We start from the raw sequence: 15,832 nt of genomic DNA on the forward strand, positions 1-15,832 counted from the left end.
TCTGACCCATTGTGCCCATGGCGACTTGAAAACGTATCCGAACTCGTGAAGCTGGGCTTTCTCCCTTTCCCACCAACTTCTGATCAAGATGATGCTTTTATCCTTGTTTTGGGGATTCTTGTATGGTCTGATTAACTTCGTCGCTGTCTTCATTTTCTTACCGATCATCTTGTCTAATATCACTGATTGCGTCTTTGGCAATGATCAAACTAGACTCAAAAATCGACAGCGCCTGCGCAAAGCATCGGTATTCTTAAGCCGTTTCCCTGACCGATGTTTAACGTCAAATTCGTAGGAGGTGTCATCTGGCCACTTGATCTTCATATTCCTTGGTGTTAAGAAGCCAACGTACGGAGATGTGGTCAGTCCTATAAAAACTCGTGACCATAACTCTTTTGTATGAAATATTTTACAAAATACACCAAAGCTAGCAAATCTTTTCTTATCATGCATTAACGTTTTCCTGCATAATAAGTGAGAAGCTGCAGAGCAAAGAACTTTCTCCTGTTCCTCATGGATTTGCGACAAAACAATACCGATTGCCAGACCATTTGCATCCGCGTCAGCTATGTAATACTTTGAAAAATCCAGGTGAGATAGTACAGGTGTGCAATCTAGAGTATACCAAAACCTCTCGAAAGAGTCCTGGCACTCAGACGTCCAGGAAAGTTCTTCTCTTTCTTTCTAGGTCAGTTTGTTTAAAGCCTTTACCAAATCCGGAAAATTTTATATAAAAAATGCATGTAGTACCTGCATAAACCCATGAAGGATCAAACATCACTGAGGTTCGCTGAAATTCGTCATTCTTTTACGGTGCTAACCTTCAATGGATCATTCGATACACTGTTTGCGGGAACGGGATGAACACGCAAATTCGACTTACTTGGAGAATAAACAACACTCTTGAGGCTTGAGTTTCATCCTTGCCTCTTGCATTCTTTTTAACACTTCATCTAAATCGGCGAGCTAATCTTCACAACTCTCTCAAATAACCAAAATGTCATCGAAATGTCAAATATTTCCACTGCAAACCTGCTAAAACCGTTTCTATAAGCGTTTTCAATGCCACTGTTGCACTGGACACGTCAAATAGGCAACGTCGAGTAGAGAGCGCAATCTTCTGGCAATCTGCTTCATAAAACCTTAATGTGCTCAATAACCTCAGCAGAGGTCTAGAGTTAAAAACCATTCGGCGCCTGCTCAGGTGATGGTTCAGATGTTGCTGATCGTAAAGCTCGCTCAGACAGGCTGTTAGTCTCTCTCTCTCTCTCTCTCTCTCTCTCTCTCTCTCTCTCTCTCTCTCTGCCGATTGCTTTCTGCAATTGGACAGGAGACAATCCAAGCTGGGTAAAATTGACGAGTGGAGGAGGTTTTCGATAGGAATTTACCAATAGAATGTCTCATACACCAGCATGAGGGTCGCTCCAGTATCAATCAAAAGTTTGGTACTAAGGCCTTGAATGCTGGCTATTACATGCATTCCTGTCTCGGTAGCTACAGGTTGGACTCCAACCGAGCGCGGTCGGTTGTTTTCTTTTCCCCAGTGTCGGTTTTGATGAATGTCGAGACGCCAGCCCTGGCCTCTGCGCAATCACAGAGCAGATCCGGTTGTAGCTTGGCCTTGGGTTATCTTTTGTTACCATCATTTCTAGGTGGGTTTAATTCTGGACAAGCCCCTCTCTGGCTACATTTGAAACATTTGACGGGAGTCAGGGATTTAGAGTTATACATTCTATAATGATTATGCTGTGACGTTGGTAATTTAGACTTTATTGCGTTCAGCATATTTATTTCCTCATGGATCTCTCCGATCATATGTTCAGCGGAACCAACATGTTCTCCACTACCACTGATACTGGTAGTTCCTTCCATTCTTTTTCATCGGCTCCTAACTGACGATAATAGCTACTATCACCCGTAATCTGTTTTCCGAGGAATCAAAGGCTTCCAATTCCACGTCTTGGGGTATAGAATCATTTAAACTTTTTGGTCATACTTGTTTAATGGGAAGTCGTATATTGGAATCAAACAGTGCGTCAATAAAATGTTCTTTGGCCAGAACGTCAAATAAATCTTCTGGTGCTGTCGGATAGACTAAGTGAACAAGTCTCCAATACTTTCTCCAGGCTCCGGAAAGTGTTTAGCCAGTTTTTTTTTTTGTCTCTTTCGGCTGCGTTCTATACAATTCTGTTTGATTGGGCGGTGAAAATCGTCCCTCAAGCGCTCTTGAAAGATACTCATAATTTTCACTTTTCAGGCTTTCGATGACTTTTGCGCTTGTCCGCGAAACAGCCAGATACCTTTTTGGTCTGTACTCCACAATAGCCCCTGAATAAAAGAAGAATCTACACAAACAAAGCGTCATTTTGTTTAATAACAAAAAGTCATATGTACTCGTATAACGTTCCATTTTTCAGGAAATTTGGATATAATAATAATAATAATAATAATAATGAGGACTTTGTATAGCGCCTAATCTTTAGAAGCTCTAAGCGTTTTACAACATTAGACAACACCTATAAGATAAAAAACATATATAATGATATGATTACAAAAACAAACACCATGAAATTAGAAAACATAAAAAGCATGCTGAGAATATTTAAGGTAGGAAACATTATTAAGTCTTAACGTTTGTTCTTGCAGTCGAAATAAGTGAGTTTTGAGAGCACTCTTGAATGATATCACCGTGTCTTTATGTCTAAGTTCACTGGGCAATTCATTCCAGGTTCCACGTTGGTATGCAAAAGGACGCTGTCCATATGACTTTGTTTTCATAGTGTGAAGAATGAGTATACGATTGTCAGAAGAGGAGCGTACGTATCTTGCTTGTGTGTACACATGGGTGAGGTCGGATAGGTATGATGGACTAGAGTCCGTCAGTGAAACGTAGCACAGAAAACAAATTTTGTGTTTGATTCTGGATCGAATAGATAACCAGTGTATGGTACAGAGCAGCGGGGATGTGTGCTCTGATCGTGGTATTCTAAGTATGATCCAAGCAGCTGTGTTTTGAACTTTTCGAACTTTCTGGAGTAGAGATTGAGATGAACCAGACAGAACTGAGTTACAATATTCCAGTCTTGAAAGTACTAATGAACACACAAAGGTTTTAGTGGCATCAACTGAAAGATATTTGCGAATGGAGCTGATGCGTCTCAGCTCAAGATATGCAGCCTTTCATATGTTCATGACATGTTGGTGCAATGTGAGAGTACTGTCCGGAGTAACACCTAGGTTTCGTACTGATTGTGTGAATTTAATGTTGGTGTTGCTGATATTTATTGTTTGAGGTAAAGGATGTGACTGAGAATGTCTTTGTGTTGTGATCAGAATGGCCTCAGTTTTATCATCATTCATCTGCAGCTTGTTACATGTCATCCATGATTTCACATCAGAAATGCATCTCTCTACACCTTGGATTGTAGCATCAACTTAGTTGGGTGGCTAGGTTTGTATATTTGGGTGTCATCAGCGTACAATTGGTGAAACACTGGATGATGATCTATGATACTTGAGAGTGGCTGAGTGTATAGAATGATGAAAACAGGTCCAAGAACAGACCCCTATGGAACACCACAACATAGATCAACTGGGCTGGAGTGTATTCCATCTGCAGACACGATTTGTGTCCTGTTGACCAAGTAGGACTTGAACGACAGTAAGGCTGTATTATGAATGCCAAATACATGCTGGTGACGGTGAAGTAATATATCATGGTCTATTGTGTCCAATGCTGCAGACAAATCAAGGAGGGTAAGGACTGTAATCTTTACGCTATCCAAAGCAGAGAGAATGTCATTAACTACTTTTAGAAGAGTAGTTTCAGTACTGTGGCAAGGGCAATACGCAGATTGTACATTGCTAAAAAGACTGTTTGAATTCAGATGAGATACAAGCTGGAATAGAACAACCTTTTCTAAGACTTTTGATTTGAATGGAAGGTTAGAATCTGGGCGGCAGTTCTTTAAATTGTTATGTTCTGGTTTTGGTTTCTTCAGCAGAGGCTTTACAACTGCAGTTTTGAAAAATGATGGGAATTTCCCAGATGAGAGAGAGGTATTAATAACATCAGTTAGTGAAGGCAATACTGGATCTAAGCACTCAAGCAGCAGTGATGTTGGAATTGGATCAAGTTCACATGACTTTGGTGCACTCTTCATCAGGATTGTATGTACGAAGTCCATAGAGACAGGTTCAAATGCTGCTAATGGTTGCCGCTCAAATTCTGTATCCCAAATGTATGGTGATGAGAGTCGATTGAAATTGTGGTGTCAAGCTTATCTCTAATGGTTTGTACTTTGTCATGGAAGAAATTTGCAAACATGTCCGGAAGGTCTACTGGAGAGAAGGTAGTTGGAAGTGGTGTAGATTTGTTCCTTGACATTAGCTTGTTAGTATATATATGTGGTAATCGTGACTTCCGGTAAAGTGTAATTGCGTGCGCTAGGACAGTGGGCACATGCATGATTCGAAGGAGCAACTACCATCATATCAATGTACCTTACTGTTTGAAATTCTCTGTGACAACAATACTTACTCTTTCTCCATTATTCATCTATCATTCTCTTGTATAATGATTAATTTCAATCGATAAGAAAAGGTTAACAATCGACGAGTTAGAGATTTTAGAATTGCCGATGACTGACAATTATATTAATAAAAAACGGTATTTCACTTGAACAATATATCCCTTCGCTTTGAAAAACTGTTTGTAATCGACATGGGATGGGAGTGCGGGAACTATTGGCGTATGTATTCATTAAAAGTTTTCAACTTTTCTGAGATCACATTATAAATTTGGATCAGGTCAAAGTCTATGGTTTGCTGGGGTCAAGCATGGCCGTCAAGGCATTCCTTAAATGTCACACATGGGTAAATTACTTCGACAAAAGTAAACACTGCTTTTCAATATGCGATGTTTATATATATTTTGAATATGTCATGCCTATATATTTCAATATACTATGTCTAAATATTTCAATATGCCATGTATGTAAATTTCCATATATCATGTCTATGTATTTCAAATTGCCATGTCTATATATTGCAATATGCCATGTCTATATATTTCAATAAAACATGTCTATGTTATTCAATATGACATACCTTTATACTTCCATGCCATGTCTATATATTTAAATATGCCATATTGATATATTGCAATATGCCATGTCTATATATTTAAATATGCCATATTGATATATTGCAATATGCCATATCTATATATTTAAATATGCCATATTGATATATTGCAATATGCCATGTCTATATATTTCAATATGACATGGCTATAAATTTGAATGTCATATTTATATATCGCAATATGCCATGTCTATATATTGCAATATGCCATGTCTATATGTTACAATATGCCATGTCTATATACTGGATCAAACAAAAATACTTGCAAAAGTTTTGGTCTTTTTTATTATTCAACATTTAAACCAGTTTAATACAGAATTATTGTAAAAGTCATACAGATCATACATCTGCATTTACTCATCGGAAATATAACTTGTTTTTTTTTTTTCTCAATAAAATTTAATACAGATTCTGTTTATTTTAATTCTATCCAATCCTGATGATTGTATATTCTGAACCTTAACTGTTAACCACAACAACAACAAAATTTCAGACGAAAATTATCGATCGCCACGGGCTTTTACAATGGTAGCCAGGTACTAAACCGGGTCAGGAAAAGATTATGTAGTACAAATTCGTTTATCAACATATATAATTATACGATTATTATATGATTATACGACTCGGCGAAGAAGCCAAATATAACGACGACGACGATGACCACGCTCTGTCTTGCCCACTCGCGATGAGAGAAATCTTAGCACATGTTCACGGTTGCGACTTTGACAATTAAATCATCGGTCCCTATGCATCATCATCATTGTCACCAGCATCATCATTTCCGCTACCGCTATCGCTACAACCGAAATAGTAAAGAGTAGAAGTTGCACTCTTACCCACGAAGATTCATATTTAACGTGCCAGAAATTCGACTTCCAGAAGCTTTCAAACGAAAGCATACAATTACAGTGACAAATTCGACTTCCAGAAGCTTTCAAATAAAAGTATACAATTACACTGACAGATTCGACAGATTCGACTTCCTGAAACTTTCAAACGAAATCATGCAGTTAAACTGACAGATTTAAATACCTTATGTCAGAGCTCACCAAAGAGATCACCAAGGTTTTTGAATATATATTGGATTGGTTCAACGACAGTGTCAAACATAAGCTCGAGATTGCTTGTACCTTGTTATCTTTACAAGTGACATGTTGTCTGGACTTATCATATTATTGCTATGCTTCTTGTTTGTTCATTTCAGCTAAAGGCATTGCTGATGGCTTGGGTGGCATAGTGTAGATGTCAGTTACATTTAGGAAGAGTTTAGATTCAAAATGATGTTACTTATGTTTGATTTAATTTATACTTGATTTAATTGAATTGTTTGTACGTTTTAAATTCTTTTCATTTTTAATTCATTACATGTACAATTAATGTAGTTTTGTTTACCAGGAACTCGATATATTTTCAGAAAATAGTTTGACCTTAACTCTTCAGTTGTAAATACCTAACGCTGACCTAGTTCCCGACCTTGATTTAGAATTCATTGAGAGAAGTAGACAACATTTTTTTAATTCTGGGAGTAAAATGATTGGTTTTTATCGAGGTCATACTGTGGCTACGTGATTTTTTTTTATATGTAAACAGCCTTCATTTCGCAATTCGAAAATTGCGCGTTAGTTTTAATAGTGATGCTTATTAGCGATATTTCAGTTGGGTTTTTACACTGGAAAGAGTTTGTTTGTAACTAGTTTGGAGTCATATGTTAATTTTTATTCAAATTATTTGGATTATAAATGATTAATTCTTTTTCATGGAAATATCTGATTGCTCATACAAAATTCTTGAACAAAGACATTTATTTAAATTTTGTTTGGAATTCAAACACCGAAATATTGTTTCCTGTAGTTCACAAAGGACTGTACACATCAGCTCTATACTGACTACAGCTTTCCATTTTGGACTTTTCCTCGGGACTCGAACTTGGATTCATTATAACATTTCATTATTAGGATATTAGGACTTCTAAAGTTTAATTCGTGGATTATTCTTGGATTATTTTTGAATTTGATTCTTAAAACCGTAAGTTCTTATTTTTTTTTCAATTTTTTACGGTGTTTTTCCAGGAAAATAAATTATTTGTTAATTTTTTTCAAAAGTTGTTGTCTTCACTCTTTCTTTTGTTACTGTTTATTAGTGCCTAAACACGTAACATAAGAATGCCTTTGATATCTTAAATTTGTAATTCCTCTTCTATCAAATAAATCTGTTAATATTTTACTCGTGCAACTATGTCAACCACTGAAATAAGAAGGAGAATAACTAGCGAATAAAAAATAAGCCGTGTGTTTTCCTTTACACGAGTGAATAATGGATATTTTTAATCAAGTGGACGAAAAACTCATTTGTCCACCAACGTGATGAACGTTAAAAAGCAAGAAAATTTTATTTTTATTCTATGCTCAAAAGCGCATTAGCTAGCATTATGTATATAAAAAGAAGTAGCAGATTTCGTACTGTGTATCAGCTGTTACAATTTATGTTCTGCTGTGTTTTGTGGATAACGGACATAAATGTCAGTTGTCGATAACGGACATAAATGTCAGCAGTAACACGCCTCTTCTTCTCAATTAAAGGTAAAAAAGCACGTAATTAAAATATTAAGACAAAAATACAAGGGCACATTGTGCGATTTGAACTTAGTTCGTCTGTATGCGAGACGGCCATACAGACCACAAGATCGTTCAATCTTGCATCTAAAAATTACCCCTCAAATTTCTTTGTCAGAATGTTATAGATGCCTTTTGACGGGACAGTGAAAAAATATTCCTTGTGTTCGACTCCAGTGACTTATCAAAATTATTTTTCTTGAAAATTGCAGCAATTCACGGTGTAGCATAAAAATCAGAAAATGTACTGAGTGTAAATTAATTTGTTTATCTTCAGACACAGACGCCAGCAGGAAAACGATATTATACATATGTATGCACTTTTTTATTTTATTATTGACATCAGGCACATCAAGGGAAAAAATTAATGGCAGTTACACGTGCACAGAAATGTATTATTTCATGAATAATTGGTGTCATTCAAAACATTTCATCTTATGTTATTTTTACCACTTGTGTCTTTGACTAATTGTAAAAAGAAAGCTTTATTGCGTAAATCTTTCTTTTCCTTTATGAGGGGAAGTGTTATGTATATTTGATTTAGTTGTTTGTTTGTTAGTTTTAATCGACAAATTCATTACATGTTATTTAATGTAACATTGTTTGCTGAACTTGACCTTGTCCAAACTGAGTTCAGATCTGTTCGACCTGATTGACTTTTTTTATTTCATTTATGTAAACAACAAAAAATAGCTTCATTATACTTTATGTGTTTGAGCGTATTAACCAAATTATTATTCAGGTCAACAAGAAGTAGTAAATATGTTGACAGGGTCAGTTTTTCGGAGATTTCCACGTGAATTTTATAGGTTATTGTGTTGTAAGTAAACAGGCTCATTAGACCATTCTAGAAGGTTATGTTCCATTATGTACAGTGTTTAGAAAATGCTAATGTGACCTGACGTCAAGCAGAGAACTATATTTTCTTGTGAAGATTTTACTATTAGTGCTTGAACATCGAGTACTTTAAGGTGCATTATGTTGTGACCAGTTTAGGATGAATTTTATTTTCTTCAAATTATTGAATTCAAGTGATTATTTTCTCTAGAAATACAAAAGTGCTCTGACAAAATTCTTGGAATAACACATTCGTTGGAATTTATAATGAATTCAAACTTGAAATAATATTTATGTGTTCAACAAGAGACTGTTGACAAATCATCACTTCGCTGACCATAACAGACACGTCATCGCCTTCAATTAAGGATCTCATTGGGACTTGAACTCCGTTTCATTCAGGACTTTTGATTTTTAGGACTTGTGGTTTTAGTTCTTAGATTACAATTTGGATTTAATTCGCAATACCGTAAGTTCATTTTGCTCATTTTTCACTTTGTATTCTAAGGAAATAAATTATTTGTTAAATTTTATCAAGCTTGTTGTCTTCACTCTTTTTTGTTACTTTTTTAAGAGCATAGACTCGTAATAAAGGAAATTGTACACCTTCTAATTTGTTACAAATATTTTTAAAGCGTATTTAAAATTTAAATGCACGCCATTTCTCTGGCCACGTCTCTAACATTTATGCGTTTAAGCGATTTCAGATTAAAATTAAAATAAACAAATTAGTTCGTATTGCCTGTCAGGTTTATGCAAAATATATAACATTGCAGAATCCTTTGTCCATGATTTGCACATTCCTTTTCATAGTTTGTGAACTACATCATTTACTGAAGCCGTGCAAGGCATTACGCAAAATAATTACTGGAATCTAGGTCAAGTTTAAAAAATATATGTGAGATAAGATCCCTGTTCTACTTTTATAAGAATTAGCATTATATCCATACCGCTCTGGTAGTCTAAGTGGTTAGAGCGTCCGCCTTGGATGCGGGAAGATGCTGGTTTCAAACCCCGGTCGTACCGAAGACTTATAAAAATGGTACTAATACTTGTCTCGCTAGACGCTCAGCATTAAGTGGTTAGTGTTAGGACTGGTCGACCTGGAGTCAGGATGATGTGACTGGGTAGGACATGATGCCACTTATTTGTGGCATGATGCCCCAGTGCTATATATCAATGTTAACTGCCACACTACAGACATCGTAGCGATATGACTGCAAAATTGTTAAAGCTACGTTAAAAATCAATTTATTTTCTCTCTTTCTCTCTTTCTCTCTCTCTCTCACACACACACACACACACGCACGCACGCACACACACACACACACACACACACACACACACATCTTTACGTCTTGAAGCAAGGTTTCATCAGTTTCTTCTAACATATTGTTATGTGCATTTGTGTCGTCGGAGCACATTTACCGTTTACATTATCCTTTTGTTTCCATCTCCGTCGTGAAAATAAAAGCATTAAGAAAATAAAGGCATTAAGAAATATCATACTAATCATTAGTTTTGACCATTGTCACTTCAGTGTTGATATGACGAGTATCGTACTTCGTACTAGTTAGGTTTCATTCTATCAAATTACATTCACTAGCTACCAACCAACTTTACTATCCATGCAACCATTCACTAAACATTCCATACTATAAGAGTCTAAAATAACACTACCATAACCGTGTAGCCCTGCACAAGCTTACTGTCCAAAACAATCTTAACCAGAAGCCTAATAATAAAAGGTAATTGTTTGGATATGTCTTTTTTCATTATTAAAAAATCAAAATAACCACATGTTTTTATTTTTCTTTGCGTACAGTTCAAATATTGACATGTTTGCATATTTGGTACCGCCAGAGATGGTGCAAATTTACACGATACAAATTAGCTCACTTGACAAAATCTAATCACGTGTGTAAATAATCAAACGTATGTAAATTATATCAAATTGAAACAAATGAGATCGGATGTGAAGGCGATAAATTAGCCGTTTTATTTTAGCAATCATTATGTTTCCAACCCACACGTGTCTAAAAAAATTGGTGGTTGTAGTCGGTAAATTGGTAATTGTAGTCTGTAAATTGGTGATTTCAGTCCGTAAATTGGTGATTTTGATAGTCGATAAATCAAAGCAGATAATAATGCACAAACACGACACAAACACACATCCGATTTAGGTACAGGAAACAAGGAGCAGGCAAACCGTCATAGAGTGACATGTTGCTTTAATCCCTCTCATATCAGGCATAACATGTCGGATGATAACTTACGGATATCTATCTATCTATCTATCTATCTATCTATCTATCTATCTGTCTGTCTGTCTGTCTGTCTATATATCTTTCTATATAACTGTCTGTCTTTCTATCTGTTTAATAAATTATTTACTTATTTATTTATTTATTTATTTATTTATTTATTTATTTATTTATTTATTTATTTATTTTGTTTTGTGAACGCTTTTTATCCTTTAAAGTATTATTCATTCTACATGGTGTCTTCACAATATATCGAATAAAAATTAATGTACATGTAATCACCTTGAGTAATTTGGACACGGTGTCAATGTGAAATTATTCGTACGATACACTTTACGAAACTTACATACCTATTCAACTTTTAAGTACTTTGTCATGTTGACGGAATCATGGAGATACAATCCGTCCTTCAAGGACATATGCCCATCGAATATATACATGCATTCATGCATACATACATAGTTACATGCATGCACACATGCACGCACGCAGGCACGCACTCACACATACATACATACATACATACATACATACATACACACACACACACACACACCAACATACATACACACACACACACATACATACATACATACATACATACATACATACATACATACATACATACATACATACATGCATGCATGTATGCATGCATGCATAAATACATACATACAGTTACATGCATGCACACATGCACGCACGCAGGCACGCAGTCACACATACATACATACATACATACATACATACATACATACATGCATACATACATACACACATACATACATAGTTACATGCATGCACACATGCACGCACGCAGGCACGCACTCACACATACATACATACATACACACACACACACCAACATACATACACGCACACATACATACATACATACATACATACATACATACATACATACATACATTCATGCATGCATACATACATACATACATACATTCATACGTACGTACGTACATACATACATACATATTTACATGCATGCATGCACACATGCACACATGCACGCACGTACACAGACATACATACATACGTACATACACACATACATACATACATACATACATACATACATACATACATACATACATGCATGCATGCATGCATACATACATACATACATAACGTACATACATGCATACATACATACATACATACATACATACATATATACATACATACATACATACATACATACATACATACATACATACGTACGTACATACATACATACATATTTACATGCATGCATGCACACATGCACACATGCACGCACGTACACAGACATACATACATACATACATACATGCATACATACATACACACATACATACATAGTTACATGCATGCACACATGCACGCACGCAGGCACGCACTCACACATACATACATACATACATACACACACACCAACATACATACACACACACACACATACATACATACATACATACATACATACATACATACATGCATGCATGCATACATACATACATACATACATAACGTACATACATACATACATACGTACATTCATACGTACGTACGTACATACATACATACATACATACATACATACATACATACATACATACATACATACATACTTACATGCATACATACATACATGCATACATACATACATACATGCATACATACATACATTCGTACGTACGTACGTACATGCATGCATGCATACATACATACATACATACTTACATACTTACTTAGATACTTACTTACTTACATACTTACTTACATACGTACAGGGGCCCCGAGTGGCTGAGTGGTCTAAAGCGCTCTCCGATACGGATCACTGCCATTTCACCTCTGCCTGCGCCGGTCCGAGTTTCGGATTCAGCCAATGTGAGAAAGCTTGCCAGTATCTTCTCGTGGGTCGGTTGTTCTTTCCGGGATTTTCCCTCCACCATTAATACTGGCCGCCATGTATAGCCTATCGTGTGCTGAAAAATGGCGTTAAACCCAACAACATACATACATACATACATACATACATACATACATACATACATACATACATACATATTTTCGTATTTTCATTTTGCACATTTGGGCTTGCTAAATGAAAAGCAAGGAGAAAAGAGCAATGAATGCGTGTACTTTTTGCGACATAAGTATATCTTCACAAGTTTTTGCTCCGACTGTTTATGACGATTGATTTCGAACAGCCTAAGGGTACAATTGTTGCTTGCTTCTCTTAGTTTGAGTACAGAGTAATTTACTTTCATCGCCTGCGGCTGAGAGATATCTCTAGTTTCTCACCTTTTCAAGAGTGATCGTAGCGGACTGATATATAAGGAGAGATTGGAATGTTTACTTATTATTATCATGTTTCCAAAACTTTTCATCTGTTGCGAGAAGTGATAAATCAAGAATTTGTATAAAGAAAAGAAAGATAAAGCAAAGTTCTTTAAGTAAAGTACATGCGATTTCATTTTCAATTGTTACTATAAAAGACGGAAAGATAGAGTACTTACTCATAATGAAATTAAGGTGACCTTCGTCTGCTGAAATGATGTACTGATGTAAATATGTTCGAAGTTAAAAGCAAGTAATTGAGCAGGTGGTTAGATTAATAATAACTTTCCGTTTAAAGGTATGCACTAATGAATGAACGGGTGAAAATTGTAAATAAGTAGTGATACAGACCCTGGGGTGGTGGAGCTTCTTCTGTACATGCAAATTATTGGGCGGGGTTTATAAGCCTGGTGGTTTATCGGTAGGTGTTATTTCAAGGCACACGACCGGGTCTCCAAGCATACGATTGGGTTCCCAGGCACACGATTCTTTGTGGGGCCATGGTCCTTAATTACGTATATTGAGTTTGTTAGTTTGAAGTTGATATACTTGCTTCGGCATTGCATATACTAAAATTGGAACGATACAGAGAAGATTAGCATGGCCCCCTGCGCAAGGATGACACGCAATATTTTTTTGAAAAATTTTTCTTGGGGGGGGGGGGGTGGCATCTGTCTTGTGCCCACCCCAAGAGAAGTTGATATCAGTCTCCAGTTAATCCGTAAGGCGCAAGATTAAAAGTCTTTCACATCTGCTACATCAGTGATATAGTTAAAATAACAATTAACAATATGTAGTCATCCTAAGTTAATTATCTCAGTGTTTAGTTTTCTGACTATTGCATAGAGAAACCAAACCAGTTATGATACGGTCATGATAGAACTTGAAAGTAAAAGTTATTGGGGGTGGGTGGGTGTCTTGTTATTTTTATTACTATTACAGGAATAGGTAAATTAATGTAAATATTGTGGCATATGATTGAGTATACAGTACATTGCAGGTCGGAAGATGGATGATGAGTCGGTAAAGAGATTTAGCGCGCATGATTACGAAGTTAGTTGACAGGAAAAACCCTATGAAAATCTTGTCATTCATTACGAAATAGTTAAAGTTTAATTTGAATTCAAACAATAGTCATTTCATGTACTTATATCTACGTTTAGGCTCAACGACTGCCGGAAGTTCCAAAATTCATAAACCAAACACAGAAACATTCAAGAGCAGTTATTATTTTGCATTCCACAAGAAATTAAACATGCCGTCTGCATTGCTGCATTTCAAAATAAAGTTATTACATCTAGGAGAAAAATAATGTAAATATGAAGTTAATCCTGAGAGAGAGAGAGAGAGAGAGAGAGAGACAGACAGACAGACAGACAGACAGACAGAGATAAAGAGAGAGTATAATTTAATTCTATTTGAATGATAATAGTTTGTAAAAAATTTTAACTAGTAGAGGTCCTCAACTGAAGTCAAGTAGATCAAGTTTCCCTGTTCAAAAGGGCATTAATTTGATTAGAAATACTAATAGTAGTAGCAGTATTATTATTATTATTATTATTATTAGTAGTAGTAGTAGTAGTAGTATTTGTGCACTTCATGACCCATATAAAACCACTTGCTAAATAGCACCTTATTTTTTGTGTCTTTTTCTTCATCTGTTGCGAACATAAGCCTGTACCTTTACAAAACACTAACATGCATACACACACGAAAACTATACACTGTGTATCATATATTACATATATATTATACTTACATAAATTTACATAAAATAACAGATGTCGTTATGACTCATCGATTTATTGGCCAAAAAAAATATTTTCCAGCATCCGCAAAAGGCTGAAATAAACTAGTGGAAAAAAATTTAATGGTTTAAATTCGTGTTGAAATAGTCATGTAAAGTTTTGCAAACACAACAGTTTTTCTGTTTTATTTGTTTGTCTTGTCTATGTTTTGTATTTGCCTTTGAAAAAGACTCATTAACCGTCGAAAGCGCTCAGGCTAGTAATATAATTTGTTTTGCATTGTTCCTTGTCAGTTTATTGCATTTACCTTAATCAATCCCTGACACATGTGATCCCTTGCTGTAACAAGTGCACTTGAAAGGACTGTTATTCGCCAACTTGCTTGTATTCTTTATTTATATATGTTTAGACAGAATCAAGTTATTTTTGTAGGAGAAAAAACCCGGGTGGTTTTGCTAGCTCGTGCGATAGGGTATATATATATATATATATATATATATATATATATATATATATATATATATATATATATATATATATATATATATATATATATATATCCCAAGCAATAGTACGTGTGCAATTCCTTTAAATCCTTAGTAAATAAATATAACACCCTTGCAGGGCAAGTTTTGGGTGTTTGAAAAAAATGTATAGTGTTAACGGCCACGACTAGGTTGTGGTAGATCGCGAGTTTTGGTGTGTGTGAAACTAACAAAAATCGCAATTATTTTATGATTTTTCTGTATAATTTCCAGGTGTTTGTGTTATGGAGATTACATCAAGTGCAATTTTAGAACGCCTCGCTAATACTAGATGAATTTTGTAACCATTATCGCATCAGGAAAAGTAACACTGTCGGTAGCGTTATGTAACAACCTAAAGT

The 15,832-nt window shown here is 35.5% G+C and overlaps 1 non-coding gene across 1 annotated transcript; it reads left to right on the forward strand.

Annotated features, from left to right (window-relative positions):
• Positions 1-13,743: 13,743 nt before the first annotated feature.
• On the forward strand, positions 13,744-13,847 carry LOC149792990 (U6 spliceosomal RNA). The gene has a single exon (XR_016423071.1). It is a non-coding gene; the product is annotated as a U6 spliceosomal RNA (small nuclear RNA).
• The last annotated feature ends 1,985 nt before the right edge of the window (positions 13,848-15,832 follow it).

This window comes from Sinohyriopsis cumingii, chromosome 8, assembly GCF_028554795.1.
Source record: "Sinohyriopsis cumingii isolate HCF-2022 chromosome 8, ASM2855479v2, whole genome shotgun sequence".
NCBI classification, from domain to species: domain Eukaryota; kingdom Metazoa; phylum Mollusca; class Bivalvia; order Unionida; family Unionidae; genus Sinohyriopsis; species Sinohyriopsis cumingii.